The 13,434-nt window shown below is 41.8% G+C and overlaps 1 protein-coding gene across 6 annotated transcripts in view; it reads right to left on the bottom strand.

Annotated features, from left to right (window-relative positions):
- Positions 1 to 13,434, bottom strand: part of rerea (arginine-glutamic acid dipeptide (RE) repeats a) — a 193,806-nt gene that overhangs the window by 110,356 nt on the left and 70,016 nt on the right. For 2 of the 6 annotated variants that reach the window (XM_077514958.1, XM_077514964.1), the window contains exon 1: positions 7,017 to 7,434. The exons of 3 other annotated variants lie outside the window; for them this stretch is intronic. The gene's annotated coding sequence lies outside the window, so the exon portion shown is untranslated. Of the gene's footprint in view, positions 1 to 7,016; positions 7,435 to 13,434 lie in introns of those variants that run through there. One more of the 6 variants, XM_077514962.1, reaches the window with a different exon arrangement.

Here is a 13,434-nt window from a genome sequence, read left to right as displayed (position 1 = left end):
CAGTAGACACGCCTACAGAATTTGCGAGCAGAGACAATGGCTTGATTTTTCACAATTTTGAAGCCCCATTTTATGAACTCAAAATTGGCACTGTTGTTAACACTTCTCTGTAGAGTGTCAAATTTAAAAGAATTTTTGATGGAATTTGAATAAATGTTATCCTCCCCTGCTCAGTGAAGCACCTTAAAATTGCACTAGTCGATATTTTACAGATTAAACTAAAAATAAGAAGACTTGACACATCTCACTTTGCTAAAGTGGAAAATAGTAGTTTCGATGGAGTGCGTCACTCCCACGCAGCGGTTGAATGTTGGATTTTTGTCAGATACAAGCTGACAAGTGCAAATGATACTAGGCGAGTGACAAAGCCATTCGTTGCGGCTTTGAGAGAGGTCTTCCAGATGTGATAGGCTGCAATCCTCCAGCGCTTCCTCGATAAATAGAAAGGAGGCTGCTGTAGTGTTTTCCAATTTACGTTGCCAGGGTGACAAATGAAAAGCAAAATCACCCTCACGCCTAATCAAATGAGTGAGTGACAACAAGTCAATATTTTTCCTCATTGTGTGGACAAGCAATATATCTGCAAAGTAACAGGCAGTGTGGGGGTGTGTGTGTCAGCGCTAAGGCAATGCTAGACTCACAGCAGTATGCACATAATGTGCCAATAATCTGGCTCGGCGCAGCTGTTAAGACCGCCGCCAATAAAGACGAGTATCAAAAGAACCTTTACGAAGGAGAGGTTAAATTACCAGACCAGCAGACATGGTCTAGACTGCACACTTCAAACACACACACTCCATCCTGGAACGGCTACAAGCCACTAAAGACAAAACTGTAATTGAACATTGATCTGTTGAAATCTTGGGATGAATAACTCATCTTAAGAGCAGCCAGGAGAAGGAGAAAAGTGTGGGGCTTTCTGAGATCTTAGTAAAAAGGGAACAAATGACAGCTATAAATACGAGAGAATATGAGTGTGTGTGCACTACATCCATTTTGTTTTCATTCCTAAGAGGTTACTTGTCATTTCCAAAATACATCACTGAAGAAAACAACAATTAGCTTGCTTTTGATTACCTTGGTGACAAAAAAAACAAAAAAACAACCCCCTTCCCTTAAGACAAAATGGAGCAACATCATTTCTACCAGACCGTTTAAACACAAACAAGATCAATGGCTAAATGTATCAGCAAATATTACCATTCGCTGCCTGGCAAGTAATCATTAAGGAATGGCACCGATGCATTATTCATTGACTAATGTATAATTCAGAGTTAACAGCAGATTCTATGCATAAATAAAGCGGTGATACATTTAAACGCATTAAATGTTTACTCACTAAAATAGGATACGGAGCCACATCATGGACACTTCCTTGCTGCAGTTACTTGATTATCATATTTTCTAACAACTACTCAGAAATCAGAAGGTGGGTACAGGAAAGTGGACAGTGTGGATAGGAAAAACATGTTTGTTGGCGAACATCCCAAAGGTTGAGTACATGCTTCTTTGAGGGATTAAATTGTGGACAATTGGGAGTGCTCCATAAAAACAACCATTAAAGTCTTAACGATAGCTGCTTTAGCGTCTGAAAATTAATGTACTGTCTCTTTATCTCTCATGATTGTGAAGTCGAGCTCGAGTGTTGACGCTTCAGAGCTGCTGTCAGATGGGATGTCAATAGGGAGGGACAAGGAGGCTCCATATGACAGCGTTCAGAGCAGGTAGCCCTGTGGGGATCGCCATTCCACTTTATGACCATGCACTGGCTTTAACAAAGCCAGATGTCTCTTTCTCCCACTCGCTCCCTTGCTCGCTCGCTCTCTCACACACACACACACACACACACACACACACACACACACCCACACACCCACACACACACGCACTTAACATGTGTGAAAGTGCCCTCCGATGAGCTGAGCTGCTTCAAGGATGTGCACACACAGAGGGGAGGAAAGAAGATAGGACCTGTTTTCAATTATGCCAATTTCTCACTCATTCGTGGCTCCTGGGGTTTATGTTAATTAAACATATCGGCCCTTCCACTGTGCATACAACAAATTAGATGGAATTTTTCATGAACAATCAAAGCACAACGCCACTTCTCTCATCATGCTCGAGTTCTGTATTCACCAAGCGCAAAGTACTGCCTCCTTACTGCCCCCTTTCATGTGGGCTATATCAAATATGTGGCAAGTTTAGAAAACCACGACCTGCAAGGATTTACCAGGCATTCCGGCTATGCCCACAAAGCTACAAAAATAAACGGTTTTGAATCAGTTTGCAATGCAAAATTTGCATTTTCCACCTCAATACACCAAATAGCAAAATTGAGAATCAACTGCCGGGACCATCTCAAAAAAGGTTTGCTCGGCTCATGTCACCTGCCACGGGTAGTCAGAGGTTGAGGGAAGCTCGGTGCTACTTGAGCCACAGCAGCTAGCTAGCAACGAGCTTCAGATGGCTATTAGTGTGCCAGAACACTTTGTGGAATCGCTCCTAATTTAGTAATCACCACCTATTTTGGCAGCGAATAAGCTATATTTCAGACAAGTATCTCTCACGAACGACAAGAGAAGACAGCGACGCTATACTAATTGCTAAGCTAACCTAAAAGTGACACGGCTAGCATGTTATAGCACCGAAATTAAGTGCTTGTATGATCGGTTAAACTTTTCGCACTGATTGGAACTGCGTTAAAGTGGAGAACATTTGACATTGAACTGTCAGCCCAATTAAAAAGGCTCTTTGACATTTATAGTTGTCAATGGCAGCGAATGAGATAAGCATCTGGACTTGACTTGACTCTGAAGAGAAGCTCATACTCGCTAAACAGAATTGGAAATGGAACTGAATTGACCTCCGCAATGGTTTACGTCAGTCAGGACTGAGGAGTGGTCTATAAGTTTAAAAGGATAAAATATTTATATGCCATTTTTTGTTGTTGTTGTTTTCACAATAGAGTCCTGAGTTTTGATTTGGACTTTTGGGGTCTCTGCAATATTAAAAAAATTACATTACAGCTTTTTTTTTTTTCTTCTTCTTCTTATGTAAATCAATTTAGCCTTGCTTCTACACAAGAAAAGTTTTCTGTTTTCCATAAATACACACAAAAAATGTTGATTCCATAACAAATAAAGCCATTCATTTCATTCACTCGTTATATTGTTACCTTTGTATTTATTTGTACAGTATAATAAAACCCATACTCCAGATCCCTGAGATTAATCTTCAGAAAAAAAATAATAATAATCCACAAAATTATGACAGCAGCTCCTCAAATTCAGTCATTGCTTCGCAACACTGCTCTGCAAAGATAATTTATTTTGACCCTTGTTCCAAAACAACCTCTTCAAATCTATCCATAGAATGCCAGTATCGTTGGCATTGTCACTTTTTAGTAAAACACTACGCAGCAGTACGCACATTCACAAAAACTGACTCCTGACAAAACAATCCTTTGGAATACCCTTCGTCGGGACTTAAATGAGGACTTGTAAGTAACATGACTCAAATGGACACAGTGGCAGTACGTGGTAGAGTCTGGAACCAGAAGGTGCCACTGTGGACAACAATACATTTAAACTCGTAGATGCTTCCTGATTACTGTTATGGTGATGTTGAACTGTAATCTACTTCTTACTGTGGTGTGCTACAAATATATACAGCAGTTTAAATGGAATTTCCCTTGAGACAATGACAATAATACATTAAAATGCTACTTCAGCATCGGCTTTGGCATTTATTGTTTTGATTATATCATACACTGATGCATGCCCAGACTGGACACACGTCCTTGACAATGCTATCATTTTCAAATGTTTGCAGCCGCCATGTAAACAAACTATCAAAATGACACAATTCTTTAAAATGTTCAGTTCAAAACAGTCGCGTGTAAAACCCCCTGAGTCCATCACACAAGCATGTCTGCCTGTGTGTAGGGGGATGGAAATGATAGCAACAATGGCATGGAAGCAAAGGCTTCTCATTGATTTTCTGCCTCTCTTTATGATGAGGCAGCTCTCGCAAATCCAGCATTGTTGAGGTCAAAAGTGGGAGGGTGGCGGCGGGTTATGTGTGTGCGTGTGTGTAACTAAGCTGCATTCACACAGCCAAACAGACGGTAGTAATTAACAGACATTTATCTAATCACAAATGGGTTTGTTTTTTTCTCCATGAGGCAAACTGGCATTTTCATTCACGTCGATGACTAGCATAACAACTGGCTCATTTATATGTAATTGAAATAGAGCATAGTAATTCAACGTATTAACAAAATGGAAAAATATGCAGACCCCAGTGGACTTTGGCTATTAGAAAGAAAATGAGAGGCATGTCAACCTTGCATCATTTACAACTCTTTCCTCCAATTCTTTGTGGATTACATCATTCAGGATGGAAAAAAAAGTAAACAGAAACAATCTCTAGATGTTTTTTTTTTTTTTTTTCCCCTTCTACCAGCGAGCAGCTGCCATCGTCCTGTCACAGGAAGGAAAAAAGGGGCCAGAGACAGTGTGGTGCAATCCCAGCAGGGCCATTGTGAGTGCACATTAAATAATATTTTTCCAGTGCGCTGTCAAACATTCATCTGCCTGTAAGCAGCCGGACAGCCGGTGCAGCCTGTTTCTACGAAGCACATCTCTCCCTCTTACTCTCCTGCCCATGCTCGGAAACAGCCTCTTTGATACAGATGTCAGATTCCTCAGAGGTGACACTCAAACATGTGCCAGTGTGTGAGCGGAATGTTTACCGGCTCTCTGCTACAAGTGCTGTTTGTGCAGGAGTGACTCACGCTGCTACTTCACCTCCCTTACTTTACACGAACAGCCACCACAGACAAAAGAATTTGGACCGGGATCAAAGTGCACGCCAGGTTCAAAGTGCCGCAAGCAGCATTTCAAAGAGAACAGCAGAAAGTAATAAACAGCTGTATAATGGCATGATTTTGCTGCTTAGCCTCACCACATTAAACATTTAGGATGCCGTGCACATCACCTTAACAAGGCTGACCACTTCCCCATTCGACCTGTCCGCAAGTAGTGAAACTAAATGGATTGCACGCCCTTAAGCGGAGCCGGGAAGAAGCTGTTTTAAACTGTAAGGAGTGGTTGTATCTGACAATGTGACTGCTCGTTGATATATGAATCCATTCACACTACTATGAACAGAACTGGAAGGAGCCAGCCTCCTGATTAAACATTTCATTTATTCACCTCCAGAGGTGTCAATAGCTAAATACATAAAGCAAATGAGTGTTGTGCAAACACTACTTGAAGTACAAAGTTGGATTTTTTTAGTTTTTTGCAGTGGCAACATACTGTAAATGGTGAGGTGGAAATGTACCGTAAAAGGCTTTTCATGTTTTGGGGCTGAGTGTCGCCCAAGTACAAAAACTTGACAACCACAAACACACACTGAAACATAAATGTAACACCTAATTTTAACCACTGTCAAATTAACACCATCAATGAAAATGACCTGAAAACACAACAGTGCAGTGGAATTTTAATACTAGTTGAGCAGTTTTACTAAAGAGACACAAATCTTACTGTGGTCAAAATGCAAATGGAGTTTAAATAGATTAAATAGCAATAAAGTAATGTATGATAACATTATCACTTGTTATAGAGCCACCATGTACAACTTCTTACCAAATGAGATAATCCCCTATCCCATCGAGAGTAGTTTCATCATAATGACGATATGGAAAGAAACTGATGAAACAATGTTGATGTGGCATAGTTCTAATCGGAAACAGCCAGTCAGCCTCAGTCAAATGTTTAACCAGAAGTGCACCTGGTGTTTATACAATGCCACACAACTACATTCCTCTACGACTTTTATAACACAAGATGCCCTTTGCGAGTCGGACCATTTTTGAGTGCTTAAACGTCCTTTATATTTCAATAACCGATCATTATGTGAGACCACACTGCGTCTCCTAACTCTAGTAGATTAATCACATCGAAATCATTAAACTAGAGGTCACTTCTCTTCATTGGTGGTGGTGAAAGGGGGGAGGGGGCGTACAGGAGGAAACCATGCAGGCATGTTGGAGATTAGCTCCTCATAATTAGCTATGCCACATCTGAGTAATAACTGGGCAAAACATTCAAGGAAGGGGTAAGAAATTGTTTTTATAATGGCAGCGATTGGAGGCAATCACTACACAGCTCATTGGAGTTTTTCTTCTTTGTGTTTATGTGGCCACGAGCCATGCTGAGGATATGACTTCTGACTAGTGTCACATGAGTACTCACTATGACCAATTTTGCAATTTTAACTCGAGTGCGCTCACACAAACACTTCTCATCCTCCTAGACTGGAAAACATCAGATAAGCTGCCTTTCAGACAAATAATTTGGTCTGCTTTCAAATCCTCATCTGCCCCCCTTAATACACACATCCCACCAACTAAACAGCCCCCCTTGCTCTTTTCAGCAACAGGCACAGCCCCTCTTCTTTTCACCCCCACAGTGAGAGCCACATGTGCTCGGGCCAGAGTTCATAGCCTCTGGGGTGCTGAAGGGGGAAGTCAAGTTAATCTGCTGCTCCTTCAACAGTTTTCACATGGTACAACCTAAACATCCACTGTCCTTTAACTCCCAAAACAGTCAGATACTTTCTAGTATGATAATCGAGTAATGTGGCAATGCAACAGCTAAAATTTCGAGACTAAACTTGGGGGAATCCCGCTCCAGCATTGAAACAGTGATCTCTTTCCACAACCAAGACTTTTTTGATTACTTGCGTGTTTCCCCCTTCCACAAAGCATCTTTTGGTCAGAACAGCCGCCAAGTTTGACAACAATCTAACCAACTTTCATCTTACTCACAAACACATCAGTTCACACGCACTCGCTGCATCCAGTATAAACACAACTTAAGTGCACATTTTAAATGCCACCTGGCTTTAGTCATCAGATAGTTCTCATTCCACACACACTCACAGGCAGCCCACCTCCTTCACCCTCTCCCTCCGCCCCCCTTCCTCTGCTCCGATCAACTACTCACCCGCCAGTCTGGTGATTCTTGGGGAGACCCGGTGCAAACAAGTTTAAATCCTCGCCCGGGATGACCCAACGAACTCGCTGCAGCAAATCCAGACAAACGAACGGAGCAGACTTTTTTTCCCCTTACATTAATAAACCCCCACTGGGCACGCGTAGCAGGGACTCGCTGAGGCGAGCGGCACTTGTTTCAACAAAAGACGGCTTCACCTCGATCCTAGGTCCGAAGGCAACGAGGCGAGCTGGGCTGAGACGAGCGAGAGCGGGGTTCGGCGGTACCTCCTCCCCCCCCAGCCCGGTCCGAAGTGTTCCTACTCGCTGTTTCATCGACGACGAGAAGGGGGCGGGGGGGAACAAAAAGTAGCCCGTAGCTGTTGGTTGCTTGGAGGGCGAGAGGAAAGCAGCGAGTTCGCCGTTTACAGGCTCCGCTTCCTTTTTTTTTTTTTTTTTCCACACACACATGCCCGCCCCCCCCTCCTCTCTTGCCTCGCACTCCCCCCCCCCCTCCTCCTCCTCAGCTGTTCAACACACGCATCCACATGGCTGAGTCTTCACTTAAACACAATCACCTTTCAACTCGACACGAGACACAAAAATGAGTGGAGCGGATTTAAAATAATTATAGGCAGGACTGTGGTTAGGTTAGTGTCGGGTTGATGGGTGCGTGGTTGCACCGCGCATGCGCGTTTGCGCAACCAGAAAGTACAGTGGACTGGGCGATATGGCATTAAAATCCCCGAGTTAAAAAAAAAGAAAAAAAAAAAAGGATGAATTAAAATTTTAATGGTGCTGCTCGCTTGCACAATAAGGAACGGCAGCTGCATTGGAGAAAGAACACGTCTACAAAATTATCTTAAATGTTCAACAATTTCATATCAATCAATTAAAAATAATCCCTTTAAAAAAACTAATAGAAGACTATTATTCATGCTGCTGTAACGTGACACTCCAGGTACTTTTGTCAAGTTTTTCCCAGAAACGTGAAGAATAATTGCGTAAAAGAATAAGAGTAAGAAAAAGTGTGTGTGTGAATAATTGTTGTGACCAGTTCAGGGTTGACCCCTCCACTCGCCCAAGTAAGCTAGTATGGGTTCCAACGACCCAAGTGGGGATAAATAGAAAACGGCTGGATGGAATCAACTTCAAGCACATTTTTGAAAGATTTATCAGCTGACATTGATGGAGTATGTTGTAATTATGAGACAGCAATGACTTAATAATATCATCAAGGGCAAGTTTAGTTTAATTGATGGTGCTAGAGGTGATGCCATTAGGCACCGCACATGCATGTTTGCATAAGAAGGGACTAAGTATGGTGGTCAACAGGGCCATTTTGCAGGATTTGAAATTAAACTCTAAAAAATGTATAGGCCTATATATTTTTTTTACATATATAGCACTATGAATACGTGTTTAAAAAAAGACGTACTCTACGGATGACCTGGCCCATCAGTTCATTTTAAAAATCAAATGTGGCCCTTGAGCACAAATGTTTGCCCATCCCTGATGGTGGGGGGGAAGATACACCAGCAGCGACAAGCAAAGAGATGCTGTTCAGGCTTGGAGAGCTCATTTGCATTTGGGGATAATGAATTAATTAGTTACCACTTCCCATTAAAAAAATGGGCAAGGGGAATCGTGTGATTAGTCCATTTTACAGTATCACCAATGCTTCCATTGTAACAGGGAGCACCTCACGTCAAATGTATTCATGAGTATTTTATTTAGTGCTAAAATGACAATTTGCTTTGTCTTCAAATAACAGCTCAATCCACCCCTCGCCAAGTGTTGCTAAAACAGCAGGGAAACAACAAAAGGGCTGTGCTCAGTTATGAAATAACAGCAGTATTTCCATTTCATTGAGCAGGTGGTTTGACACATTTTCATTGTCTTAAACACGATATTGGATCACTGTCAGAATCCAATTAACCGAAGCAAATAGTCAGCGCGATGGGCTCTTTTTGCACGGAAGCCAAACATAAGCAGGAGAGACAGGCAGTGGGGATCAATAGAAATTGTGTTGAGGGTGGTGTGTTGTTCGTGTGTGTGTGTGTGTGTGTGTGTGTGTGTCGGTGTGCACGTGCATGTGTGTCTGTGTGCCTCATTGTTCTACAAACCATGTTGGCCGTCTCCTTTTCAATAGAGACAAGGGGGCGTGGGTTTCTCCAATACACAACCTCTTCAAGCTCCCAAGGCAACTCTGGTTGCAAGACATACTTCCCCTTATAAATACATATTCGACATTTAACAAGATTGGTGTTACCAAGGTTATTTTGGTTAACTAAAACTAACGGAAAAACGAAAACTAAAAATCAAAAAACAAGTTTGTCGATGACATTAAATAACAAAAATGCTTTTTAAAAAACAAAAACTAACTTAAATCACATTTTATATTTACAAAATGAACGATAATTATAGCAAAAATGTCCTTCATTTTAGTCTTCGGTAATTCATTTAATGCATGAGCCTTTGGGGATGATTTTAAATATGATTTTAAGTAGATTTATTTTGATATTAACCACAATAAGGACGTTTGAAAGTGTGTCACGCAGAAGCGATGTCATCTAGCTGCAGCCAATAGAAAAGCACCTTCAGATGACGTCGCTCCCATGGTGTTATTTGAATATTGCACACATGTAATGCACATTTTTTTGTAAACTAAAACGAATACTGACACTAACTAAGACTAAACTAAAACGCAGCATTTATTACATAAACTAATACAAAACTAACAGAACCACCAAAACCAATTAAAACCAACTAAATTTAAAAAACAAAAGTAAAAAAAATAAAAAATCTAACTAAAATAAAAAAGCTATACTGTTTTTTGTCTTGTTTTTTGTAAAAATACATTTCTTATAATCGAAAACAATTTATGTTTATTTTTTTCCATGATGCATTTTTTGACTGGTACGACTTACAGTAAACTCTGCAGCGACGTATACTGAAAAATAAATGAAGTGCAATTGAAACGACGAGCCAAGCAAGACATTACATAGTTGTACAGTTGTACATGCCTACATCTGAAAAATGCCCTCTCATCTCTCTATTCTCTACATCGCCTTCCCTTTTCAGGGTCGCAGGGATCTGGAGCCAGCTGACTTCAGGTAAAAGACGGATTATTCCTTGGACACCATTTACACTCAACCCACGCTCTCTGCATGGAAATCAGGCGAATGAACCCCAGATACACAATCGTGGACTAAAAATGGTGTTTCTTGCAATGCTAACAAAATGTGCACTTCCAAGATAAACTTGAGTACAATTTCACAAAAATCAATGTTTTGGTTTGCAAACTTTTTTGGTCTCTTCCCAACAAAGACTGACACAAGCATTTATTCCCTATGGTCCTCTGTTAGACAATTAGCCACAGAGTTGAGTCAATGCTAGTGTAGACAGGATGTTGTTACACAATGACACACTAATAAAATATCTCACTGTCGCTCACACAAACAGACACACACTCATGCAAGGCAGCAGCACTACACTAAGCTAATCTAAAACGCTACATAACATCTTAAAGTGGATCTTTCGGTTGGCCCGGGAGAAAGGAAGGAGCGGCAAAAGCCTCCGCGGCGGCTTTGCTGAGCAAAGCTGGATCGGCTGACGGGCGCCAGTTCCCCTCCCCTGGCGGGTGAGATCCCATTATCAGGCCGACGAGAACTCCACCTCCAGGATTTCACAGCTCCTCTGTTTATCACATGGCTCTGTCAAGTTGGGCACCATGAACCGATAATGAAAGGAGACAACCGCTGCAGTTACAAGCAAAGCAGTCCACATTCTACAGGCCTAAGCATGTATCTGGGAAGCTGACGCTGTCTATTCAGTTCTATTCATCATTCAAACAATCCATCACAATCCCTTTTCCCTCCCATGAGCACCTCCTCTAGACTACCGTAAATCCAAGCAGAATCAAAAATGCTAACACACTGCTAATAAAAAAATAATAATAATTTTAACACTCAACATTATTTATCACATCATGTTTTTAACATTTAGCTGCTGCGCGATTCTCAAAATAACGATAGGGTGAGAAGCTCGGTCATCCAGGAGGGACTCAGAGTCGAGCCGCTGCTCCTCCGCATCGAGAGGAGCCAGCTGAGGTGGCTCGGGGATCTGCTTCTGATGCCTCCTGTACGCCTCCCTGGGGAGGTGTTCCGGGCATGTCCCACCGGCGGGAGGCCCCGGGGACGACTCAGGATACGCTGGAGAGACTATGTCTCTCGGCTGGCCTGGGAACGCCTTGGGATCCCGCCAGCAGAGCTGGTTGAAGTGGCTGGGGAGAGGGAGGTCTGGGTTTCCCTCCTAAAGCTGCTGCCCCCGGGACCCGACTTCGGATAAGCGGTAGAAGATGGATGGATGGATGGATGGATGGTTCTCAAAATTACATTGGTGTTACTTTGGATTAATAAACAGATTAGGGCCCGACCATATGCCTTTTGTTTTTTTTCAGGCCGATACCGATTTTTGGCAGAGAAAAAAAATACAGATTACTGATTAATCTGCCGATTATGTAAAAATCCTGACCTTGTCAAAACATTTCATGAAATATACAAGGGTATTGTAAAGATTTATGTGTCAATAATAAAACCATTCTTACTTGTTTACAACAGCTGTTTTACAGCCTGTAAAGCATTAAACTTTTTTATATTTTTATCTTGTGTTATTTTCACAAGTCTTGGGGCTGACTGAGCTAACCTGGGACCTCGGGGATTGTTTTTGGTGCCATGTCATGTGGAAATGTGTGTTAAGACATAAAAAAAAAAACAACAACAACAACAACAACAACAACCTTTAAGTCTTTGAATCCTTGAAATATCAACTTTAAATAGAACTTGAAAGGACAATGACAAAATAAAACAATAAGAAAGTGAAATAAGAATCGAATAAACTAAAATAATAGCAACTGAAAAACATTAAGAACAAATACTGTTCCTGTGCATCTTGGCCTCTTGGGGGCAGTGTGGTGCCGTGCATCCATGGGCTACACACTTAAAGTGAGTACAGAAGAAAGTTGTGATTGAATTCTATTAAAATAACTCGTTTTCCACACATTGGGAAGAAGTTGTGCTTTTGAGTAGTGTTATCTTACCTGTGAGTATATGTGTTCTCACAAGATTTGTGTGGATATTCGTTATTTGAAGGAAAAACACTCCCGAAGTCGATGCTAACTTCCTGTTAGCATTTGAATGGGATCCTCCCTTCGCTTTTAGCACTAGCGCTAGGCTACCTATATTTTAAAAACGAAGCATGTTTTGTATTTGAATATACCGTGTATGTAATTCTTAACATCATGTGTTTAGTTTTACAGTTGACACCAACTGGGATGTCATTAAACAGTTAAAGGACGCTTAGGGACAACAGAATAACCAGAACAACATATGCTGACACTTGCTAGTTGCTAATGCTAGGCAAGCAAAATGGTGCAGTCAGGGTACTTTCACAGAGTCAGAAACTTTGGTTTTCTTCGATAACGTTATAAGGGGAAAATAACCGGCCATTTGGCCCAATCGGCCGATGCAGTAACATAGAAATATGATGTACTCTGTGACTGTCACTCCTATTCTGTTACAGAAAAAAATTTATTCTCCTCCCTCCTCAGTTACATTACTCATTTTGGCTTTATGAGAGTCTGTCGCCACTTGCGCTCATTAAAGATAAATACCGAACAAAAGCTTTGGCGGACACAATCAGCACACAGACACAAAAGCACACGCACACACACTGTTTGCTTTAGCCTGATTGCTCCACACAACAAGCCACTCAGAGGGAAAGCAAGACCTCAGAAACACAAATAAGTGAGCCAGTAGCTGAAACAAGAGGGGGAAAAAACAGACATGGATGAGTGAGCCAAGCTTGGGAGAAACCTCAGAGGCCCTGGCCTCTTAAGTACTCCTATCTTGTAACTTCATTTAATACATTCACCAGGGATGAGCCGACAAGTTGGGGAGGTTGAGTAAAAGGAACAGACTTGTAAACCGAGAGGAAGGTTTGCTTTATGGCGGAAGGTGGTGCACTTGAGGAGGACTTTAACACATGACTAAATCTTTGCAGTGTAACAATGACGCCAGAACATAATACGCGAGGGCAATTTCACCATTCGGCAGAGCGGCTTGCTTATATTAGAAACTTGAACAGAGCTTTTCCAGATGGAGCTTTTAAGAGCAGAGACTATCTCAACCGCACATACTCGACCCATAAAGAACAAAGCCCGTGTGACTGACTGCTGCTTCAACTTACGCTTCCCCTCCCTGACAGCAAGCGTTGATAGCTTCAATCCCTCCTTAAAACACACACACACACACACACACACACACACACACACACACACACACACACACACACACACACACACACACACACACACACGCCCCCCCCACACACACCCCCACACACACACACACCCACACAGACAAATTGAA

Source organism: Festucalex cinctus, chromosome 2 (assembly GCF_051991245.1).
Source record: "Festucalex cinctus isolate MCC-2025b chromosome 2, RoL_Fcin_1.0, whole genome shotgun sequence".
Lineage (NCBI taxonomy): Eukaryota > Metazoa > Chordata > Actinopteri > Syngnathiformes > Syngnathidae > Festucalex > Festucalex cinctus.
This window is presented reverse-complemented; position numbering and strand designations above follow the sequence as displayed.